The sequence below is a fragment of the Dryobates pubescens genome, chromosome 29, assembly GCF_014839835.1.
Source record: "Dryobates pubescens isolate bDryPub1 chromosome 29, bDryPub1.pri, whole genome shotgun sequence".
Classification (NCBI taxonomy): domain Eukaryota; kingdom Metazoa; phylum Chordata; class Aves; order Piciformes; family Picidae; genus Dryobates; species Dryobates pubescens.
Window position 1 is genome coordinate 8,178,009 of NC_071640.1, and position 22,789 is coordinate 8,200,797.

The 22,789-nt window shown below is 45.4% G+C and overlaps 1 protein-coding gene across 2 annotated transcripts in view; it reads left to right on the forward strand.

Moving 5' to 3' along the window:
* Positions 1-22,789, forward strand: part of BRINP1 (BMP/retinoic acid inducible neural specific 1) — a 106,807-nt gene that overhangs the window by 35,501 nt on the left and 48,517 nt on the right. The window lies entirely within an intron of this gene.

Here is a 22,789-nt window from a genome sequence, read left to right on the forward strand (position 1 = left end):
CAAACCTCTGTACCAAACCCATACATGTGAGCTGCCAATAGCTTCAGGTTTACGTGGGCAAGAACAGACAGAAAGATGTCAAGACACACATCAGTATCTCGTTTCTCACACTGCTTTGCATAAGGCTTAGCTGTGTACAGCTGACCACAGACCTATGTAGTTTGTCTCCATGTATGAACTGAACTTGGCCCCTGAACTGTGATCTTGGTCTAAAAGTCTTCCAGCTAAATAGCAACAGAGAATAGGCAGCATGTGGATATGTCTTTGCTTTCTACACTTCCAAGCCTTAGTTGTTTCCTCTTTCAAGTTGTTCTTGCCAGCTGTAATATCCAGAAGCACACTTTTCTCTTTGCATTTTACCATGAAAAGCTGGGGTTCTCATATGAGTCTCCTATTAAAGCAGCAAGAACTTTGAAGTGAAGGGGAATAAGCCAGAAAGCACCATGAGGTTTGTGTTGAAACCCAAAGAGGCTGCAAAACTCTCACAGACGTGTGTGCATTTGCATAATTACATAGTCCTGTTGTGATTCAGAGAGAGACTTGGGAACACAACCATGCAAACCAGTAGCCAGGAAAGTGCTGGTGAATAGCCCACTAGCAATGTGCAGAGATCTGTGTACAGGATGGCTTGGGCCTGGGGGGCAGCATGGAAACCACGTATGTGCAGACAGTGTCCTCCCACGGGCAGAGAGCCAAAAGCACTTGCAGAGTAATAATGACATCATCTATGTGTAGGGAAGAAAAATGAGTTGTGCCTACCCCATGGCCTCTGGGGAGTGCAGAGTCTCCCTCCCCTTGCAGCAGCCCACAGAGCAGGGGCAGGTTAGCATGGATTGAAGATGCTGTCCTGGCTTGTCCTCTTCATTCAAAACAGCTCAGGGGGAAGAGCCCCAAAACCTAGAAATTATGCTGCCACTCTTCTACTAAAGATGCCTCAGTGTCTTTGCTTGCACAGAGGAGCAGAGAAAACAGACTTTCCTCCTGCTTGTGGATATCCCCAGCTCTCCTCCTGCTCTGCCTGACAACATCCACTCTGATCGAGACTACAGATCTCTGCCCCACACAATGCCCCTGGCAGTGGCACTGCCCTTTGCTAAAGAGCTGCTCAGCCCTGAATGCCAGCACAGCAGTCTACAGGGGCTGCAGTGGGAGAGAAATTCATGCAATGAATGTATTCAGACACATCTAAGAACTGTCACTGTAGGTCAGGCCAGAGATCCATCAACCCTGGGATCCTGTCTCTAAGAATCATGGGGAAACGGGTCTGGAAGGACCTTGAGAGGTCATTTAATCCATGCCTCTTCCTCAAGGCAGACTCAGACATACCTGTGTCACATCTGACAGGGGGTTGTGGGTAACCTTTCCTGAAAGGTTTTCCATGAGAGAATTCACACCCAGAACAGGCAGCCTGCACTATGGCTTTGTTGTCTCCACTTCTATAAAGGAGCTAGAATCTTGTTTGACTGAATGCAAAGTCTGTGATTTCTAGTTTTATCAGGAACAAATCCCCTTTTGGTTTTCAGAAGATTGGTAAGAATTTGAAGGCTTGTCTTGGAGCAGGATGAACTTTACATGTGGGAAGCAGAAAGTGATCTATTTTTCTCCATTTCTGCTTGATGTGGCCAAAGCACTTAGGAAATACACTTTCCAGCATGGGAGAAAATGGGCAGCAGCATTCTGCATGCATGGGAGCTGTCTGAAAGGGCCTTGTGGATGGTCACAGTGCTGGAGAAGTCACTGTTCACAACAGAAATTGGAGATGGGACAAAGTCCAATAGAAGTAATTAGGGAGAGAGTTTAGAGAGAGATGGGAAGACTTCAAGGACACTTAGGGAGGCATCTCATGGCCAGGTATCATACACTGGACTGAAAGAGGGGGCTGATAGCTTGGAGGAATCCAGCCATGTGTGTCATGGTTTGAGCTGCTGGGAGCTGAGCTCTTTGGAAACACACTCATTGGGACTAGATATTGCTCCTGCTACAGTCAGCTGAGGAGGAGGGGAAAACCTCCTGTGCTTCAGTAGAGCAGATGGAGCCATTAGGTAGGAGGCTGGCTTGATGTTGGATGGCTGTTTGTTTATAGTATCAGCCCTGATGGCAGAACTGGTCACTTAAAATTGGGCCCATGCATTTTTAAGGAGTGTTAAAGTCAGTCTAAGTGTGGTGAATTAGTGGAGCCACAGCCAGCTCTAGCAGTTAAGAGCTGGACTCTGAGCACCCCCCCGCCTCCAGAAGACATCCTTCTACTGCAGGCTCCTTAAATTGACTTCGAGAATCTGTAAAGCTGTTGGGATTCTGTCAACTGTTTAATTCCAACATAGAAGCCTCTTTCCTCCCAAATGGTGTCTCTCAATTGCTCTTTGCACTAGACTAGCCCAAGGGAGGCACATATCCTACATAAAGGATATCACTCCTGCCTTTAGAAAAGCAGCTGCTGCGGAGCCTGGGAATTTTCTGTGTAGTCTTCTCTGACAATGTTCTTTTTCTCCCATACTTGTTTTTTGGTGAGCTGGTTTGTTCTTTTTCCCTTGGTCAGACAGCTCCTTGGGGCACTTGTGAGTTTGTGGCATGATGTTTGACCTGACCGCTGCTCTCTTCCTAAGGCCAAAAGCAGCAGACCTCAAACCAACCACAGCAACCAAGGATCTGGAGCGGGTGTGAAATCAGGCGAGGGGACCTCACCCATCTCTAATTGAAACACTGTCTCCTGTTTAGTGGTGATTTCCCCAGTGTCTTGCTGTGCTGGAGCATGGACACAGCACATTAGGACCGTGTCATTTACACTGAAACCCTGAGAGATAAAGCCACTGCCCATGCTGCACAGCAGCACGCAGCAAAATGCAGCATTTTCTTCTTTTCCCAGGTGATGTTAAAGAGGAAGCAACACCACACTAAAGCACACAGCACTTCTCCTTGCCTCACAGCTGAAGGCCAGCAGTCTGTCAGCAGTGGGCAGCGAGCCTGCCTTGGTTAGGAAGGCTATTTTGTATGCTGTATAAGCAGAACTGCTGTGGAACAGCATCACTGCCGATACCTTTTCATAGGATGCCTGGGTCCAGATCTCCCACCCTAGCGTGGCAGGGCAGTGCTACCGTCTCCAAAGGCTCATTCCCTCCTTCTGAGTATTTCTTTGCAGTTGATTTTTATCTCTTTCTCACAAAAGTTGGAGAACCGATTTTCCTGGTACCCTCAGTCAAGGTTTGCACCTTTCATGTGAAATTAGGAGGAAAGCAAGCAAAGGGGGAGATGTTTTATATTAAATTCTGAACAGTAGGGGAAGACACAATTGCATTAAGGAAGCACATTAATCAGCATCGATTCATACTAATAAGGATGGTTTAGCGGGGGCCTCTGGCAGGAAAATGCTGCTTTGATCATTATCTGTGCACTCTGATGTTAATGTAGATAGGATGGCAGATGCTGAGAGTGGTTTGTGGGATATCTGAATATTCATTATCACCATCCTTGTTGTTGTTCCTAGTCATGAGAGCCTTGGGTGCTAGGTACTGCATGTAGGCTGGAAAACAGATGAAGCTCAGCTTGGCTTTGGGACTAGGGCACTGCTCAGACCAGAAAACATTCCTGTTACCATGAGACAGTAGTTAACAGCTCCAGTCCACTTCTTAGAAGTGCATTGTCATGTGGTCCCCTCTTCTTCTCCCTGAAATTGATTATTTAGTTATAAGGCAAAGCAAAGGAAACAGTAGACTGAGCACTTGAATACACTATGCAAATGGCCAAGCAGAAGCACTGGCACAGAGACATTTCACTAATGCTGCTGCTCACTTGAAGCAAGTTCTAGAAAAGCAAATCTTCTCCAGAAAAAAACAATAACAAAACCTTAGGCTTTGTTGTTCAATGTCAGAGGTGAGGCATGGGAGACCATGAGAGAAGAAATGAGATGATCTCTTCAGTTGGGTAGACAAGCTGCCACTGCCACTTTGCCTACATCAATGCAGAGACAGGAAACATCACCTTGGAAAGAGGAAGTCACAGCTGGGACCACCTTGGAAAGAGGCACTGACAGTTAGGCAGAGGGGTAGTGCAAGCAGTATCCAACTATTTGCCCCAGGTCTATGGAGTGGCTGTGGGTAAGCTCACAGCTCCATGCCTTGGTTCCTTCACATCACCCAAGAATAGAAGCTGACAGCACTTTTCTGCTCTGTGTTGCTGGGCAGACTTAATGAAACACTGCAAGGTGTTTGGAGGTAAGGGACAACAGCAACATAAAGTGGATGATCACAGAGGGCTGGAAGGGGAATGTGCATGTACAAGAGGAAATGTGGATTTTCCACATGTGGGAGTTTAATTCCATTTTCTGAAATGATAGTAAGGACAGGGAAATCTGGCTCTCTGTGTAAGAGAGCAGGGAAACCCTGGGGTATATAAAGGAGATCTGCTTGCCTTGCAGTTTCTCCTGCAGCAGGACCACTTAGAGGCTGCTAATCTCATGAAACCTGCAAATACAGAATAATTCTGGCACCTCTGCCAAGTCTGGTTAAAATGCACCTGCTGATGCAAAGCTAAGTGAGGGCTGTGGCAACAAACCAGTCGCTCCTGCCCCATCCCATGAGACCCAGTTTTATCCTGTGACAGGACAAGGGGCAAGGGAAACAAAGTGGAACACAGGAGGTAACAATTCTTCTCTTTGACAACGGCAGAGCACTGGAGTAGGCTGCCCAGAAAGGTTGTGGAAGCTCTGTCTGTGAAGGCATTGAAAACCAACCTGGACATGTTCCTGGGTGATCTACTCTAGGTGATCCTCCTCTAGCAGTAGAGTTGGACTAGATCATCTCCAGAGGTCTCTTCTAACCCCCCCATTCTGTGATTCTCTGATCACAGAACCACAGAATCCCCAGGGTTGGAGGAGACCTCAAAGATCATCAAGTCCAACCTGTCACCACAGACTTCATGACTAAATCGTGGCACCAAGTGCCATGTCCAATCCCCTCTTGAACACCTCCAGGGATGGTGACTCCACCACCTCCCTGGGAACTCTGCCTGAAGAACGATGGGACAAAAGGTACAACCATCACAGTAGGGTCCTTGAACATACCAAAAAAAGAGAAGAAATACAGTTCCAGTGACAGGAAAGCTTGTGAGAAAAATGGCTGCACAAGCTAGCTACAGATGGATTAGGATGGTATCTGAAGGAAAAATCTATTTGTTTGTTTGTGTTGGTTTTGTATGTTTGTGGGTTTTTTTCCCCTCCAAACTAAAAAAAAAAAAGAACTCATCAGAAGGTTGGTGCAGGTCTGGGACAGGTGAATAGAGAGCTAAAGGGTATCTCCATCCCTGGCAGTTTTCAAGGCTTGACTGGACATAACCACAGCTGATACCCTCAAGAGTTGGTGATTGTCCTGCTTCAAGCAGGAGGTTGGATTAGGGACCCCCAGGGTCCCATTTACCCAACATTTCTATGATTTCCCTGTCTCTGATTCAGAGTGGACACTAAATTGGGTGCTCATAAAGGGATTTGCACTGCTGAATGCATTCAGCCACACTAGAGGTTTTTATTTAGTCCTAAAAAAGCCACAAATCTGAGCAGCTACGTGCTCCCTAAATGTGTCATTCCCTCACAGAAGGGGAAGAGAATAAATAGGAAGCAAGGATCTTTGCTGTACACATAGCATGGGGTACAATTGACTTAGACATGCATATGCTGTTGTGCTGCTCAAATTTTCCCTTAGAGGAAAGAAAAATACAAAAGGAAGGGGAAGGGGAAAAAAAATTTGGTCTCACAAAACTGTCCCACAAACCTTTCACACTTTTATGGGACCACAAATTAAAAACAATAGGCCAGATTCTCTGGGGCATAAATAGGTGAAGCTGCTGACTTCAAGGAAAATTCACCAGTTTATGGGCTGGAGAAGCTGTTAGAATAGACTAGAATAAAATAGACTAGACTAGACAAGACAAGAGAAGACAAGACAAGAATAGAATGGAATGGAATGGAATGGAATGGAATGGAATGGAATGGAATAGAATAGAATAGAATAGAATAGAATAGAATAGAATAGAATAGAATAGAATAGAATAGAATAGAATAGAATAGACCAGGTTGGAAGAGATCTTCAAGACCATCAAGTCCAACCCATCATCCAACACCACCTAATCAACTAAACCATGCAACCAAGCACCCCATCAAGTCTCCTCCTAAACACCTCCAATGATGGTGACTCCACCACCTCCCCAGGCAGCACATTCCAATGGGCAATCACTCTCTCTGTGTATAATTTCTTCCTAACATCCACTCTAAACCTCCCCTGGCGCAGCTTGAGACTGTGTCCTCTTGTTCTGGTGCTGGTTGCCTGAGAGAAGAGACCAACCCCCACCTGGCTACCACCTCCCTTCAGGTAATTGTAGAGAGCAATAAGGTCTCCCCTGAGCCTCCTCTTCTCCAGGCTAAGCAACCCCAGCTCCTTCAGCCTCTCCTCACAGGGCTTGTAGCACATGGGGCTGTTGTAGCACATCCCCAGCACTACCCAGAGCCACAGGACCTTCATCCACAGCAGCCAGGTTTCTAAGGCTGCTTGCTCTGGCTCTCCAGCTGGGAGCATTATGAGCTTTTAATATGTCTAAGCAAAAGCAGACTGCACCTCCTACATTCAGTCACAGGACTTGGACTATCTGGCTACGGAATGTGAGGATTCTATGAGTAATTTTAGCAGCTTTCATTACAGAAATTGTGTCTTTCCTGAACTTTCAAGCAAGTTTCCTGCAAACCTGTGATATCCACAACTGAGGAACTGACAGAAAACCAATCTGGCATGGGAAAAAAAAGGGGGAAAAAATAGTTAACTCTCAACTAGATCACTTTTGTGGTTCTGTTCATTGTGTGGTCAGCTGACACCAACCCCATGCAATGCTGGTGAGGGGTTTGGAGCACAGCCCTGTGAGGAGAGGCTGAGGGAGCTGGGGTTGTTTAGTCTGTTGAAGAGGAAGCTCAGAGGAGACCTTATTGCTCTCTACAACTACCTGAAAGGAGGTTCTAGCCAGGTGGGGGTTGGTCTCTTCTCCCAGGCACCCAGCCACAGAACAAGAGGACACAGCCTCAAGCTGTGCCAGGGGAGTTTTAGGCTGAATGTTAGGAAGAAGTTCTTCCCAGAAAGAGAGATTCAGTAGCAAATTTCTCAGGAAAGATTCAGTATCACTAAGGTTGGAAGAGACCTCAAAGGTCATCGAGTCCAACCTGTCACTACTGCCCACTGCAGGTTTGAACTCATAACCTTCCCATTAAGGGTCTTAAGTGCTACCAACTGAGCCACACTATGATTGGCCATTGGAATGTGCTGCCCAGGGAGGTGGTGGAGTCACCATCCCTGGAGGTGTTTAGGAAGAGACTGGATGTGATGCTTGATGCCATGGTTTAGTTGATTAGATGGTGTTGGATGATAGGTTGGACTGGATGATCTCAAAGATCTTTTCCAACCTGGTTAATTCTATTCTATTCTATTCTATCATATTCTATTCTATTCTATTCTAAGAATGGCTGGAAAGCTGTCAAGTGGAAAAGTACCTGGAGTTGCTAGTCAACAGCTGTCTGAAGATGAGCCAATGTGTGCTCAGGTGGCCATGAAAGCCAATAGCATCCTGTCCTGGATCAGAAATAGTGTGTCCAGCAGGACCCAGGCAGGGATTGGTCCCCTGAACTTAGCACTGATGTGGCCGCACCATTAATACTGGGTCCAGTTTTGGGCCTCTTATCCCAAGAAGGACATTGAGCTTCTGGAGAGTGTCCAGAGAAGGACAATGAAGCTGGTGAAGGGTCTGGAGAACAGGGCTGGTGAGGAGCAGTTCAGGGAACTGGGGGTGTTTAGTCTGAAGGAAAGGAGGCTGAGGGGGAACTTCTTGCTCCCTACAACTACCCAAGAGGAGGTGGTAGTGAGGTGAGGGATGGTGAAGTTTAGGTTGGACATTAGGAGAAATTTCTTCCCCGAAAAGGTTGTCAAGCCCTGGAACAGTCTGCCTGGGGAAGTGGTGGAGTCCCTATCCATGGAAGGGTTTCAAAGCTGTGTGGGTTTGGTGCTGAGGGACATGGTTTAATGGTTGACTGGCAGTGCTGGACTAACAGTTGGAGTGATGATTTTAAAGGACCCTTTCAACCAAAATGCTTCTGTGGTTCTAGGTGACAGTAAAGGGGCAGAACTGTGTGGATGGAGGCAGTAATGGGGCTAAGAGGGCTTGGAGACTGCTGCTTTTAGCAGCAACATGGATTACAGCCATGCTGAAGTGGCTGTGAAAATGCAGGCCAACTTTGGGCAGAGACAAGATCTATTAGAGCTGCTTCCACCAGTTTTTTTTCCCAGTCCATTCTTCTTCTCCCATTTCTCCACTCCTCGTTGACTCTCTTTTTGCTGTCTCTCTATTGGATTGAATTTAATCTACTGGTCACTAGAGCTGTACAAATAATTGATTTTGTGGTTCACTGGTTGCATGGCACAAAAATAACATTAAAAAGGGCTTGATGTGAAATGGATGTTTGCTCAACTTTTCAGTAAAATGAAAAAAATCAAAACATTTCATTTGGGTCTCAGGGAAAGGTTTGAGCTTTGCTATTTGTTTTGATTTTATTAATCCAGTGAAAAAACTTCTTTTTTTGTGTGTGGGGGGTGTGTGTGTGTGGTTGTGTGTCAATTTTTAAGGCATAAAAGCTCATCTCAAAACACAAAGTCAACAAATGCCTCTTAAAAATGTCAAAAGTGAAACATTTTGATTTTGAGTGTATTTTGTTTAGCTATTTGCTCTTCAGCTGGCTCCTTCAATTTATGTTGAATTGGAAGTAGGTTTTTTTTTATGCCCTTGAAATAAGGAAGGAGAAAGTAAAAAAGATCTGGCTGTCCTTATTGTTCACTCTGTTACTTTGAAATCTCAAAAGTCCCCAGGGTTCAGCTTTGACTTCCCTTGGGCTCAGCTTGTAGCATCTTAGGATAAAAAAGGAAAGTAATCATTTCCCCAGCACCACTGGGCAAGGGAGAATAGAATAGAATAGAATAGAATAGAATAGAATAGAATAGAATAGAATAGAATAGAATAGAATAGAATAGAATAGAATAGAATGGAATGGAATGGAATGGAATGGAATGGAATGGAATGGAATGGAATGGAATAGACCAGGTTGGAAAAGACTTTCAAGATCATTGAGTCCAACCTATCACCCAGCACCATTTAGCACCATTTAATCAACTAAATCATGGCACCAAGTGCCTCATCCAGGCTCTTCCTAAACACCTCCAGTGATGGGGGCTCCACCACCTCCCTGGGCAGCCCATTCCAATGGTCAATCTCTCTGTGAAGAATTTCTTCCTAACATCCAGCCTAAACCTCCTCTGGTGCATCTTGAGACTGTGTCCTCTTGTTCTGTCACAGGTTGCCTAGGAGAAGAGACCAACCCCCACCTGGCTACAACTTCCCTTCAGGTAGTTGTAGACAGCAATGAGGTCTCCTTTGATCCTCCAATGAGCTGTGGGATTGGAGCTTTGGTCTGAGAGGGCTCTTGCTTGTTCAAAGTGAAGCTGAATGCTGAGACCTGACTGAGACAAACTGTACAACGTGGGTGCAGTCACAGTTCCTCTCTCACACACGTATCCTGGCAAGTTTTCAGTCCTGTTCCACGCTGTTTGAATGCTCGAGGCACGCTTAAAAGCACCGTGAAGGTTCTTCTCAAACAGCATTAAGGTGATGCTTTGCACTGGTACAAATTGATAGGCACTGTTTGGCTTTTTCATCTTTGCTTTGGCTTTTTTAGTCATGCTGAAGTTCTGCTGACAAGGTTTCCCTATTAGGTTTCTTTATGCTCTGTGTTTAAAGGGGACATCAACTTTTATGTTTGCCAGTCAGAGGAAAGGGATTTTTTTGTGTGTTTTGTTTTGGTTTGGGTGTGTTTTTTTTTCCCCAGGAAAGGTAACACAGCAATTGAAGGACAGAGGGAGCTGAGATGAAAGGAGGCTCTTGCCTCCGTGTGGAAGGAGCAATGGAAATCAGTGCAGCATCACATGGCAAAAAAAACCCCAACCAACAACCAACCCCAACAAAACCTCCACAGTTTACATTCTGCATGTAAACGAGTGGTGTACATGGGTTTGCAATCAGTAAATGCCTTGTAAGTAAATGTGTGTACACCAAAAAAATATTTAAATCTATTTCCATAGTGCATGTAAACAATGAAGCTTCCCAGTCTTCTCCTCAATGTAAATGTTAATCTGAAAAAATGACATTGCTGCAAGTTTATGCAACTTTACAAGAGAGCCACGATTTGCATTCCTGTCTCACCAGCTCGGAGACAGCAGCTTGGCAAGCAGGAGCCATTCAGTGACGGGCACAAACCAGCCAGAGCCATCACGTAGCTTCTCCTTTAGCCACCACCTTCATTCCTCATGCAGTTCAGGGACCAGTGTCATTACATTCCTTGCATAATGCCTCTTCCTGAGCACGGGAAGCTTTTAATGTATTTGCATAAGCAGAATAAAGGCAGGAGAGGGGGGTGGCAGAGAACGAGCCGAGCTGAGCTGTACGGTGCTTAGATCTGGGGCGCTGGGCTGAGCTTAGCCCTCAAGCCCCCCTCACCGGGGCTGGAGGAGCAGCTGCTCCGGCTGTGTTTGGATTCAGATGGTGAGGGCTTGCAAACATTACTGCCAGCTGCAGGACTTGACAGAAGGACACACCTCTCCTTCTCTTTGATATTCTTGAGTACAGAGGGCAAACGGAAGGATGAATAGCACCAGCCTTTGATATGCTCAGAGCTGCAAAGATATTAAAGCAGAACATCTGGCCGGGCTTCAGGGAATGGCAGACCCTCATCTCAATGTGGCAGTGCACGCCCAGGCTGCAGGGAATGGAGCAGAAGCAATGCACTGGATAAGTTCATGCTGTGATAGGGTGCTCATGGTTAGGACATGCCAGCTCCTTTGGAGGAAAGCAGCCATGGGAGCTGTGTACTGGGAAAGGCATCTCACTGCCTGGCTGCCCTGCCTGCTGTCCTGGGCAAGTTCCTAGCTGAATGGGCTGGGTGCTAGCACACTTCTGCAAAGTTGCATGACCAAACACAAAAATTCCCTTTCTGAACCAGGAATGAAATATTTTAACTGAGCTCCAAATGAATCCCAGCAGCAGCAGAGGAAAATATTTTTAGTCACTGAACCTTTCCAAAGAGATCTGCATCCTGCTGGGCTAGGAGGGAGCTTTCTACATAGTCCCCTCCAAGACCTTGCTTAGTGGGGGGATCTTTTCAGCTCTGCATGAAAGGTGGAGTGCTGTGCTTCCTGAGGCTGCTCCTCAGAATGCTGCACAGCAATGACTCTGCACGTTCAGCTCAGATTTCTCCAGACTAGCAGACTATGGTCCAGTGGCTTGGGAGCATATTTAAAGGCTAACAAGGCAAGGAGAAACCTTCACTCTTTTATTTGTGAGCAGATTATTAATTCTGCTTTGAAATCAGGCAGATGCTTATTTCAGCAGAGGAGCTGTTACATTAGGAAGCAGGGGGAAAGGCATCCAGATAGATGCATGGAATAATTTTGTTCTGGCACCAGTGCAGCACTGGGAGATAGTATGACTGTACCTATTATAGGGGGGTTTCTATTTCTGGATACCTCTAATGTTTCCCTTGGGTTCCAGAAAGTAGTTTTGTTGTGGGTTTCTTCCCCCCATTCTTTTTTGCTGATTGCCACCCACCAGCCTCTGTAAATGGAACAAGACGTGTCCCACTGGGGCAGCTGGAGCCATGCAGGCTGGTTTCCTGTGTTGAACTACTAAGTGCAGGTACTGAACCCAAGGACACATCTGAAAAGAAACCCAGGAACCAGCCTTGCCTGCAGAAGGGAGGGAGAAGGGTTTGGGTCAGCCCTTTTGTGCCAGGATGAAATCAAAGATACCTTTGTGAAGCCAGCTTTTTCTCTGTGTGCTGCAGCATAAGTGTGCCTGGTGAAGGAGCTGACACAGCATGTGAGTGGCTTGGTGAAGCCTTGGCTTCCCCTGTGGAGAGTCCTGGACAGGTAGAACTTGAACTGCTCCTGGGGAACAGGGTGATGGCAGTATTTAGGCTGCCAAGTCTGTGCATCAAGGATGCTATTTGCAAGTCTGGAAGCTCTGTGTCTTGGGTCATCAGACCTGGATTCCAAATCTGCAGCACTTCACAGCCTTCTACTGCTGACATGTGACCATCATTTACAGGAAGATGTAATGAGGTTCCCTTCACCAAGGAGTCATTTTTGACAGTTAAATACATCTCATCAGGTGAGAAAGAGAATCACAGAGTCATGAATGGCTTAAGCAGGAAGGAACCTTAAGGATCTTCTTGTTCCAATCCCCCTGCCATGGGCAGAGCCACCTCCCATGCTTGCTCAAAGCCTTATCCAGCCTGATCTTAAATACTTCCAGGGATGAGGTTCCACAACTTCTCTGGGACTTCCAGCATCTCACCACCCTCATAGTAAAGAACTTCCTCCTATTGTCCAATCTAAATCTACTCTGCACTACTTTAAATCCTTTTTCCCTTGTCATATTGCTACAAGCCCTTGTATACAGTCCCTGCCCAGGTCTCTTGTAGTCCCCTTCATGTACTGAAAGGCTGCTATAAGATCTCCCTTGAGCCTTCTCTTCTCCAGGCTGAAAAGACCCAACTCCCTCAGCCGAGAGGGAGGGGAGGAGAAGGTTTGGGACAGGAGCTGAAAGTCCCACTGGTATTCAGAGACATCAAGATGGCTGGGCTGGAGGCTCCCTCTTCCCTACCAAACTCTTTGCAGCTGCCTGGCTCTCCAACCACTGTTTCAACAGGACAAAGATCCTCTGCATTATCCCCGTGTTCTGCAGTGTGGAAAAGCCTCCATCCTGCTCCAGCAGCTGCCCTGAAAGGCAAGCCTTGAGGTCTGAGACCAACAGCTGGGAGCAGGGCCAGGCTGGGCTGTAGCAGAGGGATGGGATTCTCTAAAGTCTCTGCTATGCTTCTAAATCAAAGTCCCGCTGACAACACAGAGCACTAAATGCCTGCCTGGGGCTCTGCTCCTGCAGTCATGTGACAACATCAGAATTTAAGCTTTAATTAAGAAATGAGCAAGGGGAGGGAGGGAAGAGTCTCTAGCCCTTCTGACTGCAAAAGAAAGCTAGGAAACATGACCCGAGTGCAACCAACATCTGCTTTAATGTGCAGACAGCTCCCAGCAGAGGGGTAAGCAGCCAGAAGAAGCCATTACATGAAATTCCCAATCAGGTCGGGCCTGCTTGTGCTTCTGCTTGCAGTGAAAGAGCTTACATGGAGAAAAGACCTTTCCATGAAAGCTGTGCTATGTTACACCAACATGTCCCTTCTTGCTGTTCATGAATCTCAGGCACCCTTGCAGGGCCAAATTTTACCCTAACACGGATTCTGTTCATGGACAACCATCATGTAGATGTGGCAAGAGCCAGATGCTCACCACTGTGCCCCTGCAGGCTGAATTATGCCTATGGTGCACGACACTTTTTGAGCAGTGACATGCACATTCTCCTCTCTGGGACTATGGCAGGAAGTGTTTTGCCTCCTGGAGTTCCTTATCCTTTGTCATGCCCATACGGCATGCTTCGACCTTCAGCACTTGCTGGCCCAAACCCTCATGCTGTGCTCTCTCCTGACATGAGTTTCAACAAAGACAGGGAGCAACTGGACATTTTAGAGACCAGTCAAGAAGAAGTCTCTGGATGCTTTCCACCTCCCAAGCAAGAGAACCTTTGCACAAGGTTCATTGAAGAAGAACCATACTTGCTGACTATGCTTTCAGCTAGCACTCCAGGGTTTGGAGGATCAGATGTGCTTCATATTGTAAGAACTTCTTTCATGGTATCATGAAAAGCCAGTGGAAGACCTATTCCCCTTTAACGTATAGCTGGGACTTGTCTCTAGACTCTGACTTAGTGATAGCTCTTGCAAGCATTCTGACACTGTCTTCTCTGCTGCTGTGGCTGGAGATCTCATCATTTCTTCAATCAAAGTGTCCCTTTTCAGGCAGCAAACAATACATATGAGTTGCTACTGGCCTAGTACAGAGTACTACTGGACTTGTAGTGACTGGCTGGAACAGTGACTGGGGTCAAGCACTTATTTCAGTAGCTGACCATCAGAGTGCACTCAGGCGATTCAGCTTGGATGAGGCTGCAAACACTGACCAGGAAGGGACACTACATCCCCACAGCTACCAGAATCAGCATTGCTCTGTGTTTCCATTGTCTGTGTGTTCATACCCAACCACACCTTTTTGGTTTTTTTCCCCTTCTGTTTCTTTTGTACTGGTTCTTTTGTACTGGTTCTTTTGTACTGTTTGGTTCTTTCACTCCCAGCAAAGGGAAACTTGCCTATCGAGTATTCAGCATTAAATATTTCAGTGCTAGCTTCCAGCTCTTGAGCAAAAACCCAGAAAGAACATTACTTTTTACTCCCTTCCAAATGTCTGGGGCTCTCCCTGGGGAGTGTAGGCGCACAGCCTGGGTAAGACTAATAAGAGCTCTTGGTACACAGGGAGAACTGCTTGTTGCATGGTTAAGAGCAAGCAGGAGAGACAGGAATACGAAAAGAAGGTTGTTAGCTTCACCTCTGGTTAAAGCTAAATGAATAGTCCACAGCTGACTAATATGTTCTCCTTGCATTTAGTCTTCCTTCTCCCCCTGTTTTCTCCACTCCCTTACCCCCATTCATACACAGACTGTGAAGGTTTGCCTATCTCCTACCCTAAAAGACTCCCGACTGCTTCTGGGGAGCATTTGACATTTGAAATCTGTGCTGAAGCGTTTCAGCAGGCAAGTGCTGCCGAGCCACAAGCTGAACTCTATCTCAAGACTATTTAATGTCTTTTCAAAGCCCACACTTTTAAAGTCCTGTGATTATGTAAGAGTCTCAACTCAATTCTTGGATTTATTTTTTTTTTCTCCAAGTAAGTTTACAGGCCTCACAATTGCCCTGGCAAACCTGATAATAGGACTCCTACGTACTCAGAAAGCAACGAGGAAAAAAAGGAAGAAGGAAAAAAGAGAGAGAGGGAAAAAAAAAAAAAACACCAAACCCACAACCTGAAGTTTATCAGATTTAAAAAGTCTCATGAATTTTAAAAGCAATCTCTTAATTCTTTTTTGGAGCCTGACTCATGATTTTCAAACAGTTAGCAATATGGCTGCAGGGATTGTAAGGCTGGTTCGTTATCTTATTAGATAACTTACATAAAATACCCAAACCCATGGAGACTCAGAGATTGAGCACTGCACTTCAGCACACAGCTGGAGAGAACAGTGTCTTGTCTTCTGCATAGATGCCGAGGATCTCCACTTAATCCAGGTCTCCAGTCACCACTGCAGCATAAATATTTCCCCAAATTGTATTAGTGCTAATCATATGAATGAGAATAGCCATAATATTGATCCTCATAATACTTAGGTTATTAAATTTGAGTTTGAAGGTAGTTTTGCAGGGCAATTCATAATAGTAAATCTCGTCAGCATGCATAAGCAGGGAAAGCAAGCCACAGAGCAATAGCACTGCAAACCCACAGAGAAATGTCTTCTGGAGCATTCCATCCCACCACACTGAACAGACAATAAGAAGTGTGAATAAGTGCACAATAATACCAGAACTGAGTTTTTGCTAATTATTTGGTAATCTCAGATGAATTTAATTGATCCAAAAGGGGAGGGAAAAAAAAACCCTCTGGATGTGGAAACAACTTGTTCCACTGTTTTTATGAGGTATATGCACCACCCAGGGACACTTTATCCCTGGAATAGTTGCACACACACAGAGAGCATGCTGGTGTGATAAGATGAAGGGGAGTTGCCACAGTTATCACTAAGTGGTGGCCTTGCCTTGTCCATGTTCACTTTAAGACTCAGGCAGACTGAAGAGGTAGGGAGGTAGCAGAGCACACCATGCTTGTAGCTGTTCACAGAGCCTCACACATGGCTCTGTGCAGAGGAAAGCATCAACGTTTGAGCTGCATGCAGATAGTAGGGTGGCTGAAGCATCTTGCATGGCTGAAGAAAATGAGAAGGCTCTAGTGAACCTCTAGTGTGAGGTGTCCCTGCCCATGGTAGGGGGGTTGGAACTAGATGATCCTTGAGGTCCCTTCCAGCCCTAACAATTCTATGGTTCTATGGGACAGAAAAAGTCTTTCTTGGTCTTCTAGCATTAACAAAGGAGGAACCAAGAGTGTGGAAGAAGATGAATACTACTATGTAATAAGCTTACAGGACAATTCCAACTGTATTTGGAGTTAGTTTTCTTCTGTAGAAGAGTCATAAAAAGAAGTTTATTATTTTCAGCCCTGGGGACTGAGATATTTGCCTCATGCCTTTTAAAAAAGACAGTGTCTTATCTCCTGTATCTCTGTGTGTGAGCATACAAAGGTAAAGACTTCATATGCACAGCTGCTGTCTGCTAGCAGGGAAAGAAGTTTCACAGCTCTCTGTCAGACACTTGCGAATGTTTGCGACACTGGGGTGGGATTTTCACTCTTAGTGGTGGGGACTGTGCACTAAAAGCAGAGTAGAATAGAATAGAATAGAATAGACCAGACCAGGTTGGAAAGGACTTTTGAGATCATCAAGTCCAACCTACCATCCAACACCATCTAATCAGCTAAACCATGGCACCAAGCACCCCATCCAGTCTCTTCCTAAACACCTCCAGTGATGATAACTCCACCACCTCCCTGGGCAGCACATTCCAATGGCTAATCTCTCTTTCTGTGAAGAACTTCTTCCTAACATCCAGCCTAAACCTCCCCTGGCGCAGCTTGAGACTGTGTCCTCTAGATCTGGTGAAGCTCTACAAGGAGGGAGGAAGGCAAATGACAGGATGGCAAAGTCTTTGCATTTTAGGTGTAATCATGGTGTCTCAGTGAGGCAGAAAAAGTATTTTCTCCTAAGTAAGGTTTTTGTCAAAATGTTTTATTTTGTTAGTAGCACAATGTTTCAAGCTGATGAATTGGATTCAACATAGCTTTGAATCTCTGGCCTCTCAGGTAATTAGTGACTATGGTGAAAGAGAGAGATCTAAGAAATGAGCTATTTTGACAAAATTTTGTCTAATGAAAACATTACAAACTGTTCCAGATCCTTCCAGCATGGAACAAAGCCAGATTCTGCAGCCCTGGATGTAGCTACAAAAAGGAATAATCTCCTGGACAGTTCCAGCTGCAACTGAAGTCAGAGCTCTCCCATACATGAACGATTTAAGCTTTGTCTGGAGACACAAAATTGAAGCCCTTACCAATTACAGATGAGTTATCATCAGGTGCCACAGGGACCAAGTAGTAAAGGATTAGCCAGTGCACACAGAAATATTGAGCAACTCACTACTACCTCCTATTGTGCTTGTGCCAGTGGAAATCCTTCTTAGAATGGCATATTTTATTCAATTTTTAAGAGCTCTCAATTTTTCATGTAGGAAAGGAAGTTGGAGCAGTGTCCAATCTGTAATCAATCAGTTTGCCTCTGCAGAGCAGCTCTGAGGAAGCACTCTTGCTCTTTGGTCCTTTATCTCCTCTGTGAACTCACAGAAATTATGTTTCTGAATGGGATTAGAGTGAGGGAGAGAGAGAACTATGGCCAGGGCAGTCCTCAGCTGAATTGCATAGACCACCATCCTCTAGTGAGTGGCCTTACCAGAACTATTACTAACCCACACACCTCTGTCTCCAGCCAGAAGCAGCAGGTGATGTTCAGATAAACTTGGCTCAGAGTTATAAAGCAATATTTAAGCATTTTGTGTGGGTGCTTAGCTACCTAAGTGCCAAATTCCTGTAGATTTTTGCAGGCATAACAAAATCAGGAACTTTTGAGCAGAATCTGTCACGGTCCTTAAATGAGGCCATCCACAACTTAAGCCAGGAATTTATTACCCCTGGTAATAAATCACTAGAAACACACAATGATGAAAGGAGGAACAACAGACACAGCTCATCCAGGGTCCTCAAAGCTCTTTGCAGCCATTACTTACAGTTCCTTATGATAGCTGGGGGAAAGGCTGGGTGTTGTTTGTTTGTTTGGAATGAATAAATTAATCATTAGTAAAATATTATGCAGTTCATCAAATACATTATTCACTAGCTATTTGTCAAAATAACAGCTCAGCCATACATTATTGGAACTAAACAGTTATGATGTGTGCATATCTACTCATCAGATGATTTATTCAGGCTTTTGTGGAATGAGTTAGTTATTGACCGTGGTTTCAATCACCACTCCCATGGGAGGTGGAGTCTTAATAGGTGGTGAGCTCTTGGTGAACTTGGACCATCTTTTCCTGCTGTGTTGTAGTTCATCACCTGACAGCACAAGTGGAGTCCTGTGTCTGGGGCTCCTTTCAAAGCTAATTCAGTAAAACTAGTTCTAATTCTGTTCATCTATAACCAATGCAGGTCTACCTCCAGTAGAAAAACTCAGCTACTTGCTCAAGATCAAACTGTGATGTGAATTTTCCATGTTCTTGTAGGAGCAGTGCCTGAAGCCAACCCTCTCCCCCCCCTTCCCCCTCCATCTTAGACTTCTCAACAGTTTAGAGTGCCTCTACCTCCAAGCTGCAAGAAAAGAGGTTTAGGGATCCCAGTTCATGGCTCCATATGACAGATCACACAATTTTAGTAATGCTGGGAAAGAGCAGAGGAGCTCTTTACCAGGTCCCTCCCAGCCTCCTCTCCCATGCCAGCAAGCTGGACTTCTTCCAGCAGTGCCTCAGCAGAGCAAAGCTATGTGACTGACACTAACTCCCCTTGTCAGTCGTGACCAGCATCCCAGAAGGCTGCAGCTTCTTCCATTGCCTTTATTGGTGTCAAACATCACAGCCTCTCCCCTGGGTTTTATTATGGAAGCTGGTGCCAAACCACCCAGCTTCCTCCTACTCGATAAAAAATGTTTATTACCCAGTAAATTCTAACATATCAGCAGCTTGTTATGGAGGGAAAAGGTCACTGGGAGAGAAAGGGGGGCGGGAAGTGGCCTTCCATTGGAAATTCTGGCTGGGTAGACATGAAGGAGTCAGCACCAGGAAAATATCTTTTGATATGATAAAGTCTCATAATAGAAAATGTTGCTGCAATCCAGGGCCTCGTTTCTTCAGATAAATATTTAATATAGATCACTAAAGATTAATCGAGTACAGAAGAGAGACTCTCCTATGGTTGGTGTAGAGAAAACATCTTCTTGTTAATTTATTATGGAGCCTGAAATGAGAAAAATCCTATAGAGAGACAGAGAGAGAGAGATGCTGGGGACGGTTTCCATAGAGAAGCAGCGCGCCGCACCACAATTTATTTAGTGTGTGGGCAGAGGCCTTCCCAGAACCAGCTGCAGCGTGGCATTCGCAGGATAACAAATCCCAGCGTACCAAGAAGCCTCACTGACTCCTCATGTTTTGCTGATCTGACTTGAGCACATCCCAGAGGTTCCAGAAATGGTGAGGCTGTGGGACCTGTAGGCTCTCAAGAGCGTGTTCCAGCCTGGGTGAAGACTGTATGATGGCATGTGTAACATCCCATGTTGATTAGAATAGAGTAGAATAGAATAGAATAGAATAGAACAGAATAGAATAGAATAGAATAGAATAGAATAGAATAGAATAGAATAGAATAGAATAGAATAGAATAGAATAGAATAGAATAGGATAGAATAGAATAGGATAGGATAGAATAGGATAGGATAGGATAGAATAGAATAAGATAGAATAGAGTAGAATAGAATAGAATAGAATAGAATAGAATAGAATAGAATAGAATAGAATAGAAGAGAAGAGAAGAGAAGAGAAGTAGACTAGACCAGAATAGAACAGAACAGAATTGAATTGAATTGAATTGAATTGAATTGAATTGAATTGAATTGAATTGACCAGATTGGAAAAGACCTTCAAGATCATCGAGTCCAACCTATCATCCAGCACTATCTAATCAACTAAACCATGTTCCTCCAGGAAAGGGCATTCAGCCCTTTTTGGGGTAAGGTGAGACACCAAACTCACCGTGAGGAGATAAGCCTTGAGTCTAGTCTGATCCTGAAGTCTGCTTTCTTCAGTCAAAGTTCCCAATAAAAAAGCTCCCTGCAAGTTTCTCCAAATAGTGGCCACTCCCCTCTGTGCTTCTCACTGTGTTGGGCATCAAATAACACAGAGTGGTGATGGGAGATTTCTGCCTCCCGTGGTGTTGGGATGTGTTTATTCACTTCCAATGTGATGGGTAGACGACAGGACCCTTCTGCTCTCTACAACATCATCTACAGAAGCCATCTTCCCAAGCGCTTTACAGTATAAATAGGACAGTTACAGGGAGCAAATCACAAATAGCAGCAGAAACAGTATGAGGGAGAAAATAGGAGACAGACATGGGAGGAGACAAAAAAAAATGCCATTTCAGCTGAGACTGAAATGGAACAAAATCAATGAAGTGGAAAGATACGTGAAGGTTGTTCAAATGCCCATCCCCACCTGTTACACCACTAGCATCTTGTAATCAACTTGTGAATAAGGGAGGAGCATTTGCTTTTAGATCAGCAGTGGAAGGGGGCAGGAAAATCTGGCAGATGTGTCTGTGCTCAGGAATGGAGGAAACTGAGGAGCCCCCTCCTGAAATGCAGGTTTTAGAGGCCAGAAGCACCTCTGAGAAATAAAGAAGCTATGTTTATTTGTTTCTCTACAGGTCATATTTTGTTTTCCTTCTCAACCTTTTCCTGTTTACATCTTTCCTGAGTAGGGTATGTTTGTGGTGAGCAATTGACAAAAGAGTAGTCCATCTATGTAGCTCTTCCCAGCAGAGAGGCCAAGGGAGGGACAGTTTGATGCCACTAACCAGATCCTAGTCATGCTGCTTTCAGGCATTCAGGGAATGTAGCCAGAGGAGGAAGACAGAAGAAGCACGGTCAGAAAAGGATGGATGCCTTCACTTTTTGTGGCATAAGTAACTGATATCACAGGATGCCCATTTGTTTCAATCATAGAATCATAGAATCAATAAGATTGGAAAAGATCTCAGAGATCATCAAGTCCAACCTGTCACCCAACACCTCACGACTAACTAAAGCATGGCTTCAAGTGCCATGTCCAATCCCCCCTTGAACACTTCCAGGGATGGTGACTCCACCACCTCCCTGGGCAGCACATTCCAATGGCTAACGACTCTCTCAGTGAAGAACTTTCTCCTCACCTCAAGCCTAAATTTCCCCTGGTGCAACTTGAGACTGTGTCCTCTTGTTCTGGTGCTGGTTGCCTGGGAGAAGAGACCAACTCCCACCTGGCTACAATCTCCCTTCAGGTAGTTGTAGACATCAATAAAGTTTCCCCTGAGCCTCCTCTTCTCCAGGCTGAAGAAGCCCAATTCCCTCAGCCTTGTGGAAGATCAGAGAGGCTTTAGCATCTGGCATCACAATCCAATGGACATGGAACTAAAAGGACTCTTCAGGGTTGCAACGGTAGTCATGGCACCTCAGGACGTGGTTTAATGGACACATTGGCATTAGGTTGATGGTTGGATCCAATGGTCCTAGAGGTCTTTTCCAAATGAAGTTTTTCTATGAACACTTCTATGGTTTAGCACCAAACTTGGTAGTGTTTGACTCAATGATCTTAAAGGTCTTTTCCAGTCAAAACAATTCTATGGTGATTCTATAATTCCCACCTCATGCTCTGCCAGGAACAACTTTTTGCCATTTGAAGATTTACAGTCCTAAACTTGAGGGCACCAGTGCTGGTCTCTTTTCAGAGTGCATCTCCAAGGCCTTTTCTGCTCCCAGAACCCTGATAGCAACCAAAAAAAATAAACAACAATTCTCACTAGTTCCACCACAGGCTGTTTGATTTGATACAGGTGTGAGTGGCAGGCTCTAGCCTGGGGCTTTCTAGGGGAAAACCTAACAGATTTTTAGTAGCAGCAGGGACTGTTGCAGTCATCTAATATAAAACTAATCTGTGTTTAGAACATTTATTTGTGGCATGTGACACATGTCTGGTCAGGAAGAATTGCAGCAACTAAACCACCCCCAGGACAGGCTGATCAAGGGGCTCTTATTTTCATCTCTGCAAACACTGTGACTGCACTTCTACCCCTGTCACCTTGGCGGTGGCTTTCATCAGCCATGCCCCTCTGACTCTGCCTGTCGTGCTCCCTGCTCCCATCCCAGCGAGCCACAGACATAATCTATGGAAGACAAACATGATTCCATAATAAGTTTTCTGTGCAGCCAGGATAAAGTGCCAAATGGAATCAGAAAACAATCAGTCGGTGAAACTCAGCACCGCTGATGAGCGCACGGCCTGTAATGGTTCAGTGCCCAAGAAGATGGAGGCTTTAAATACAGCCACAACCTGCCCTTCCAGCATGGGATAAGGGGGGGCAAGGAGAGAGGGGCAGGCAGGGGAATGAGGCTCAGGGAAGTGGGAATACCCAGTGCTTCTGTTGGAACAGGTCCACAGGAGGCCACAACATTGGTGGGAGGGTTGGAACCCCTCTGCTCTGAGGACAGGTTGAGAGAGTTTGGGTTGTTCAGTCTGAAGAAGAGGCAGCTCCAGGGAGACATTTTGGTAGGTTTTTGCTACTTAAAGGGAGCCTAGAGGAAAGATGGGGACAATCTTCTTAAGAGAGCCTTGTGTGACAGGACAAGGAGTGATGTTGTGAAAGTGAAAATGGGAGAATGAGATTAGATAGAGGAAGATTGAGATTAGATAGAAGAAAGTTTCTACACTGAGAGTGGCAAAATCCTGGCCCATGCTGCCCAGAAGTGTAGTAGATCCCCCATCCTTGGACCAAATCCATGTCAAATTGTCTGGGGCTCTGGGCAACCTGCTCTGGTT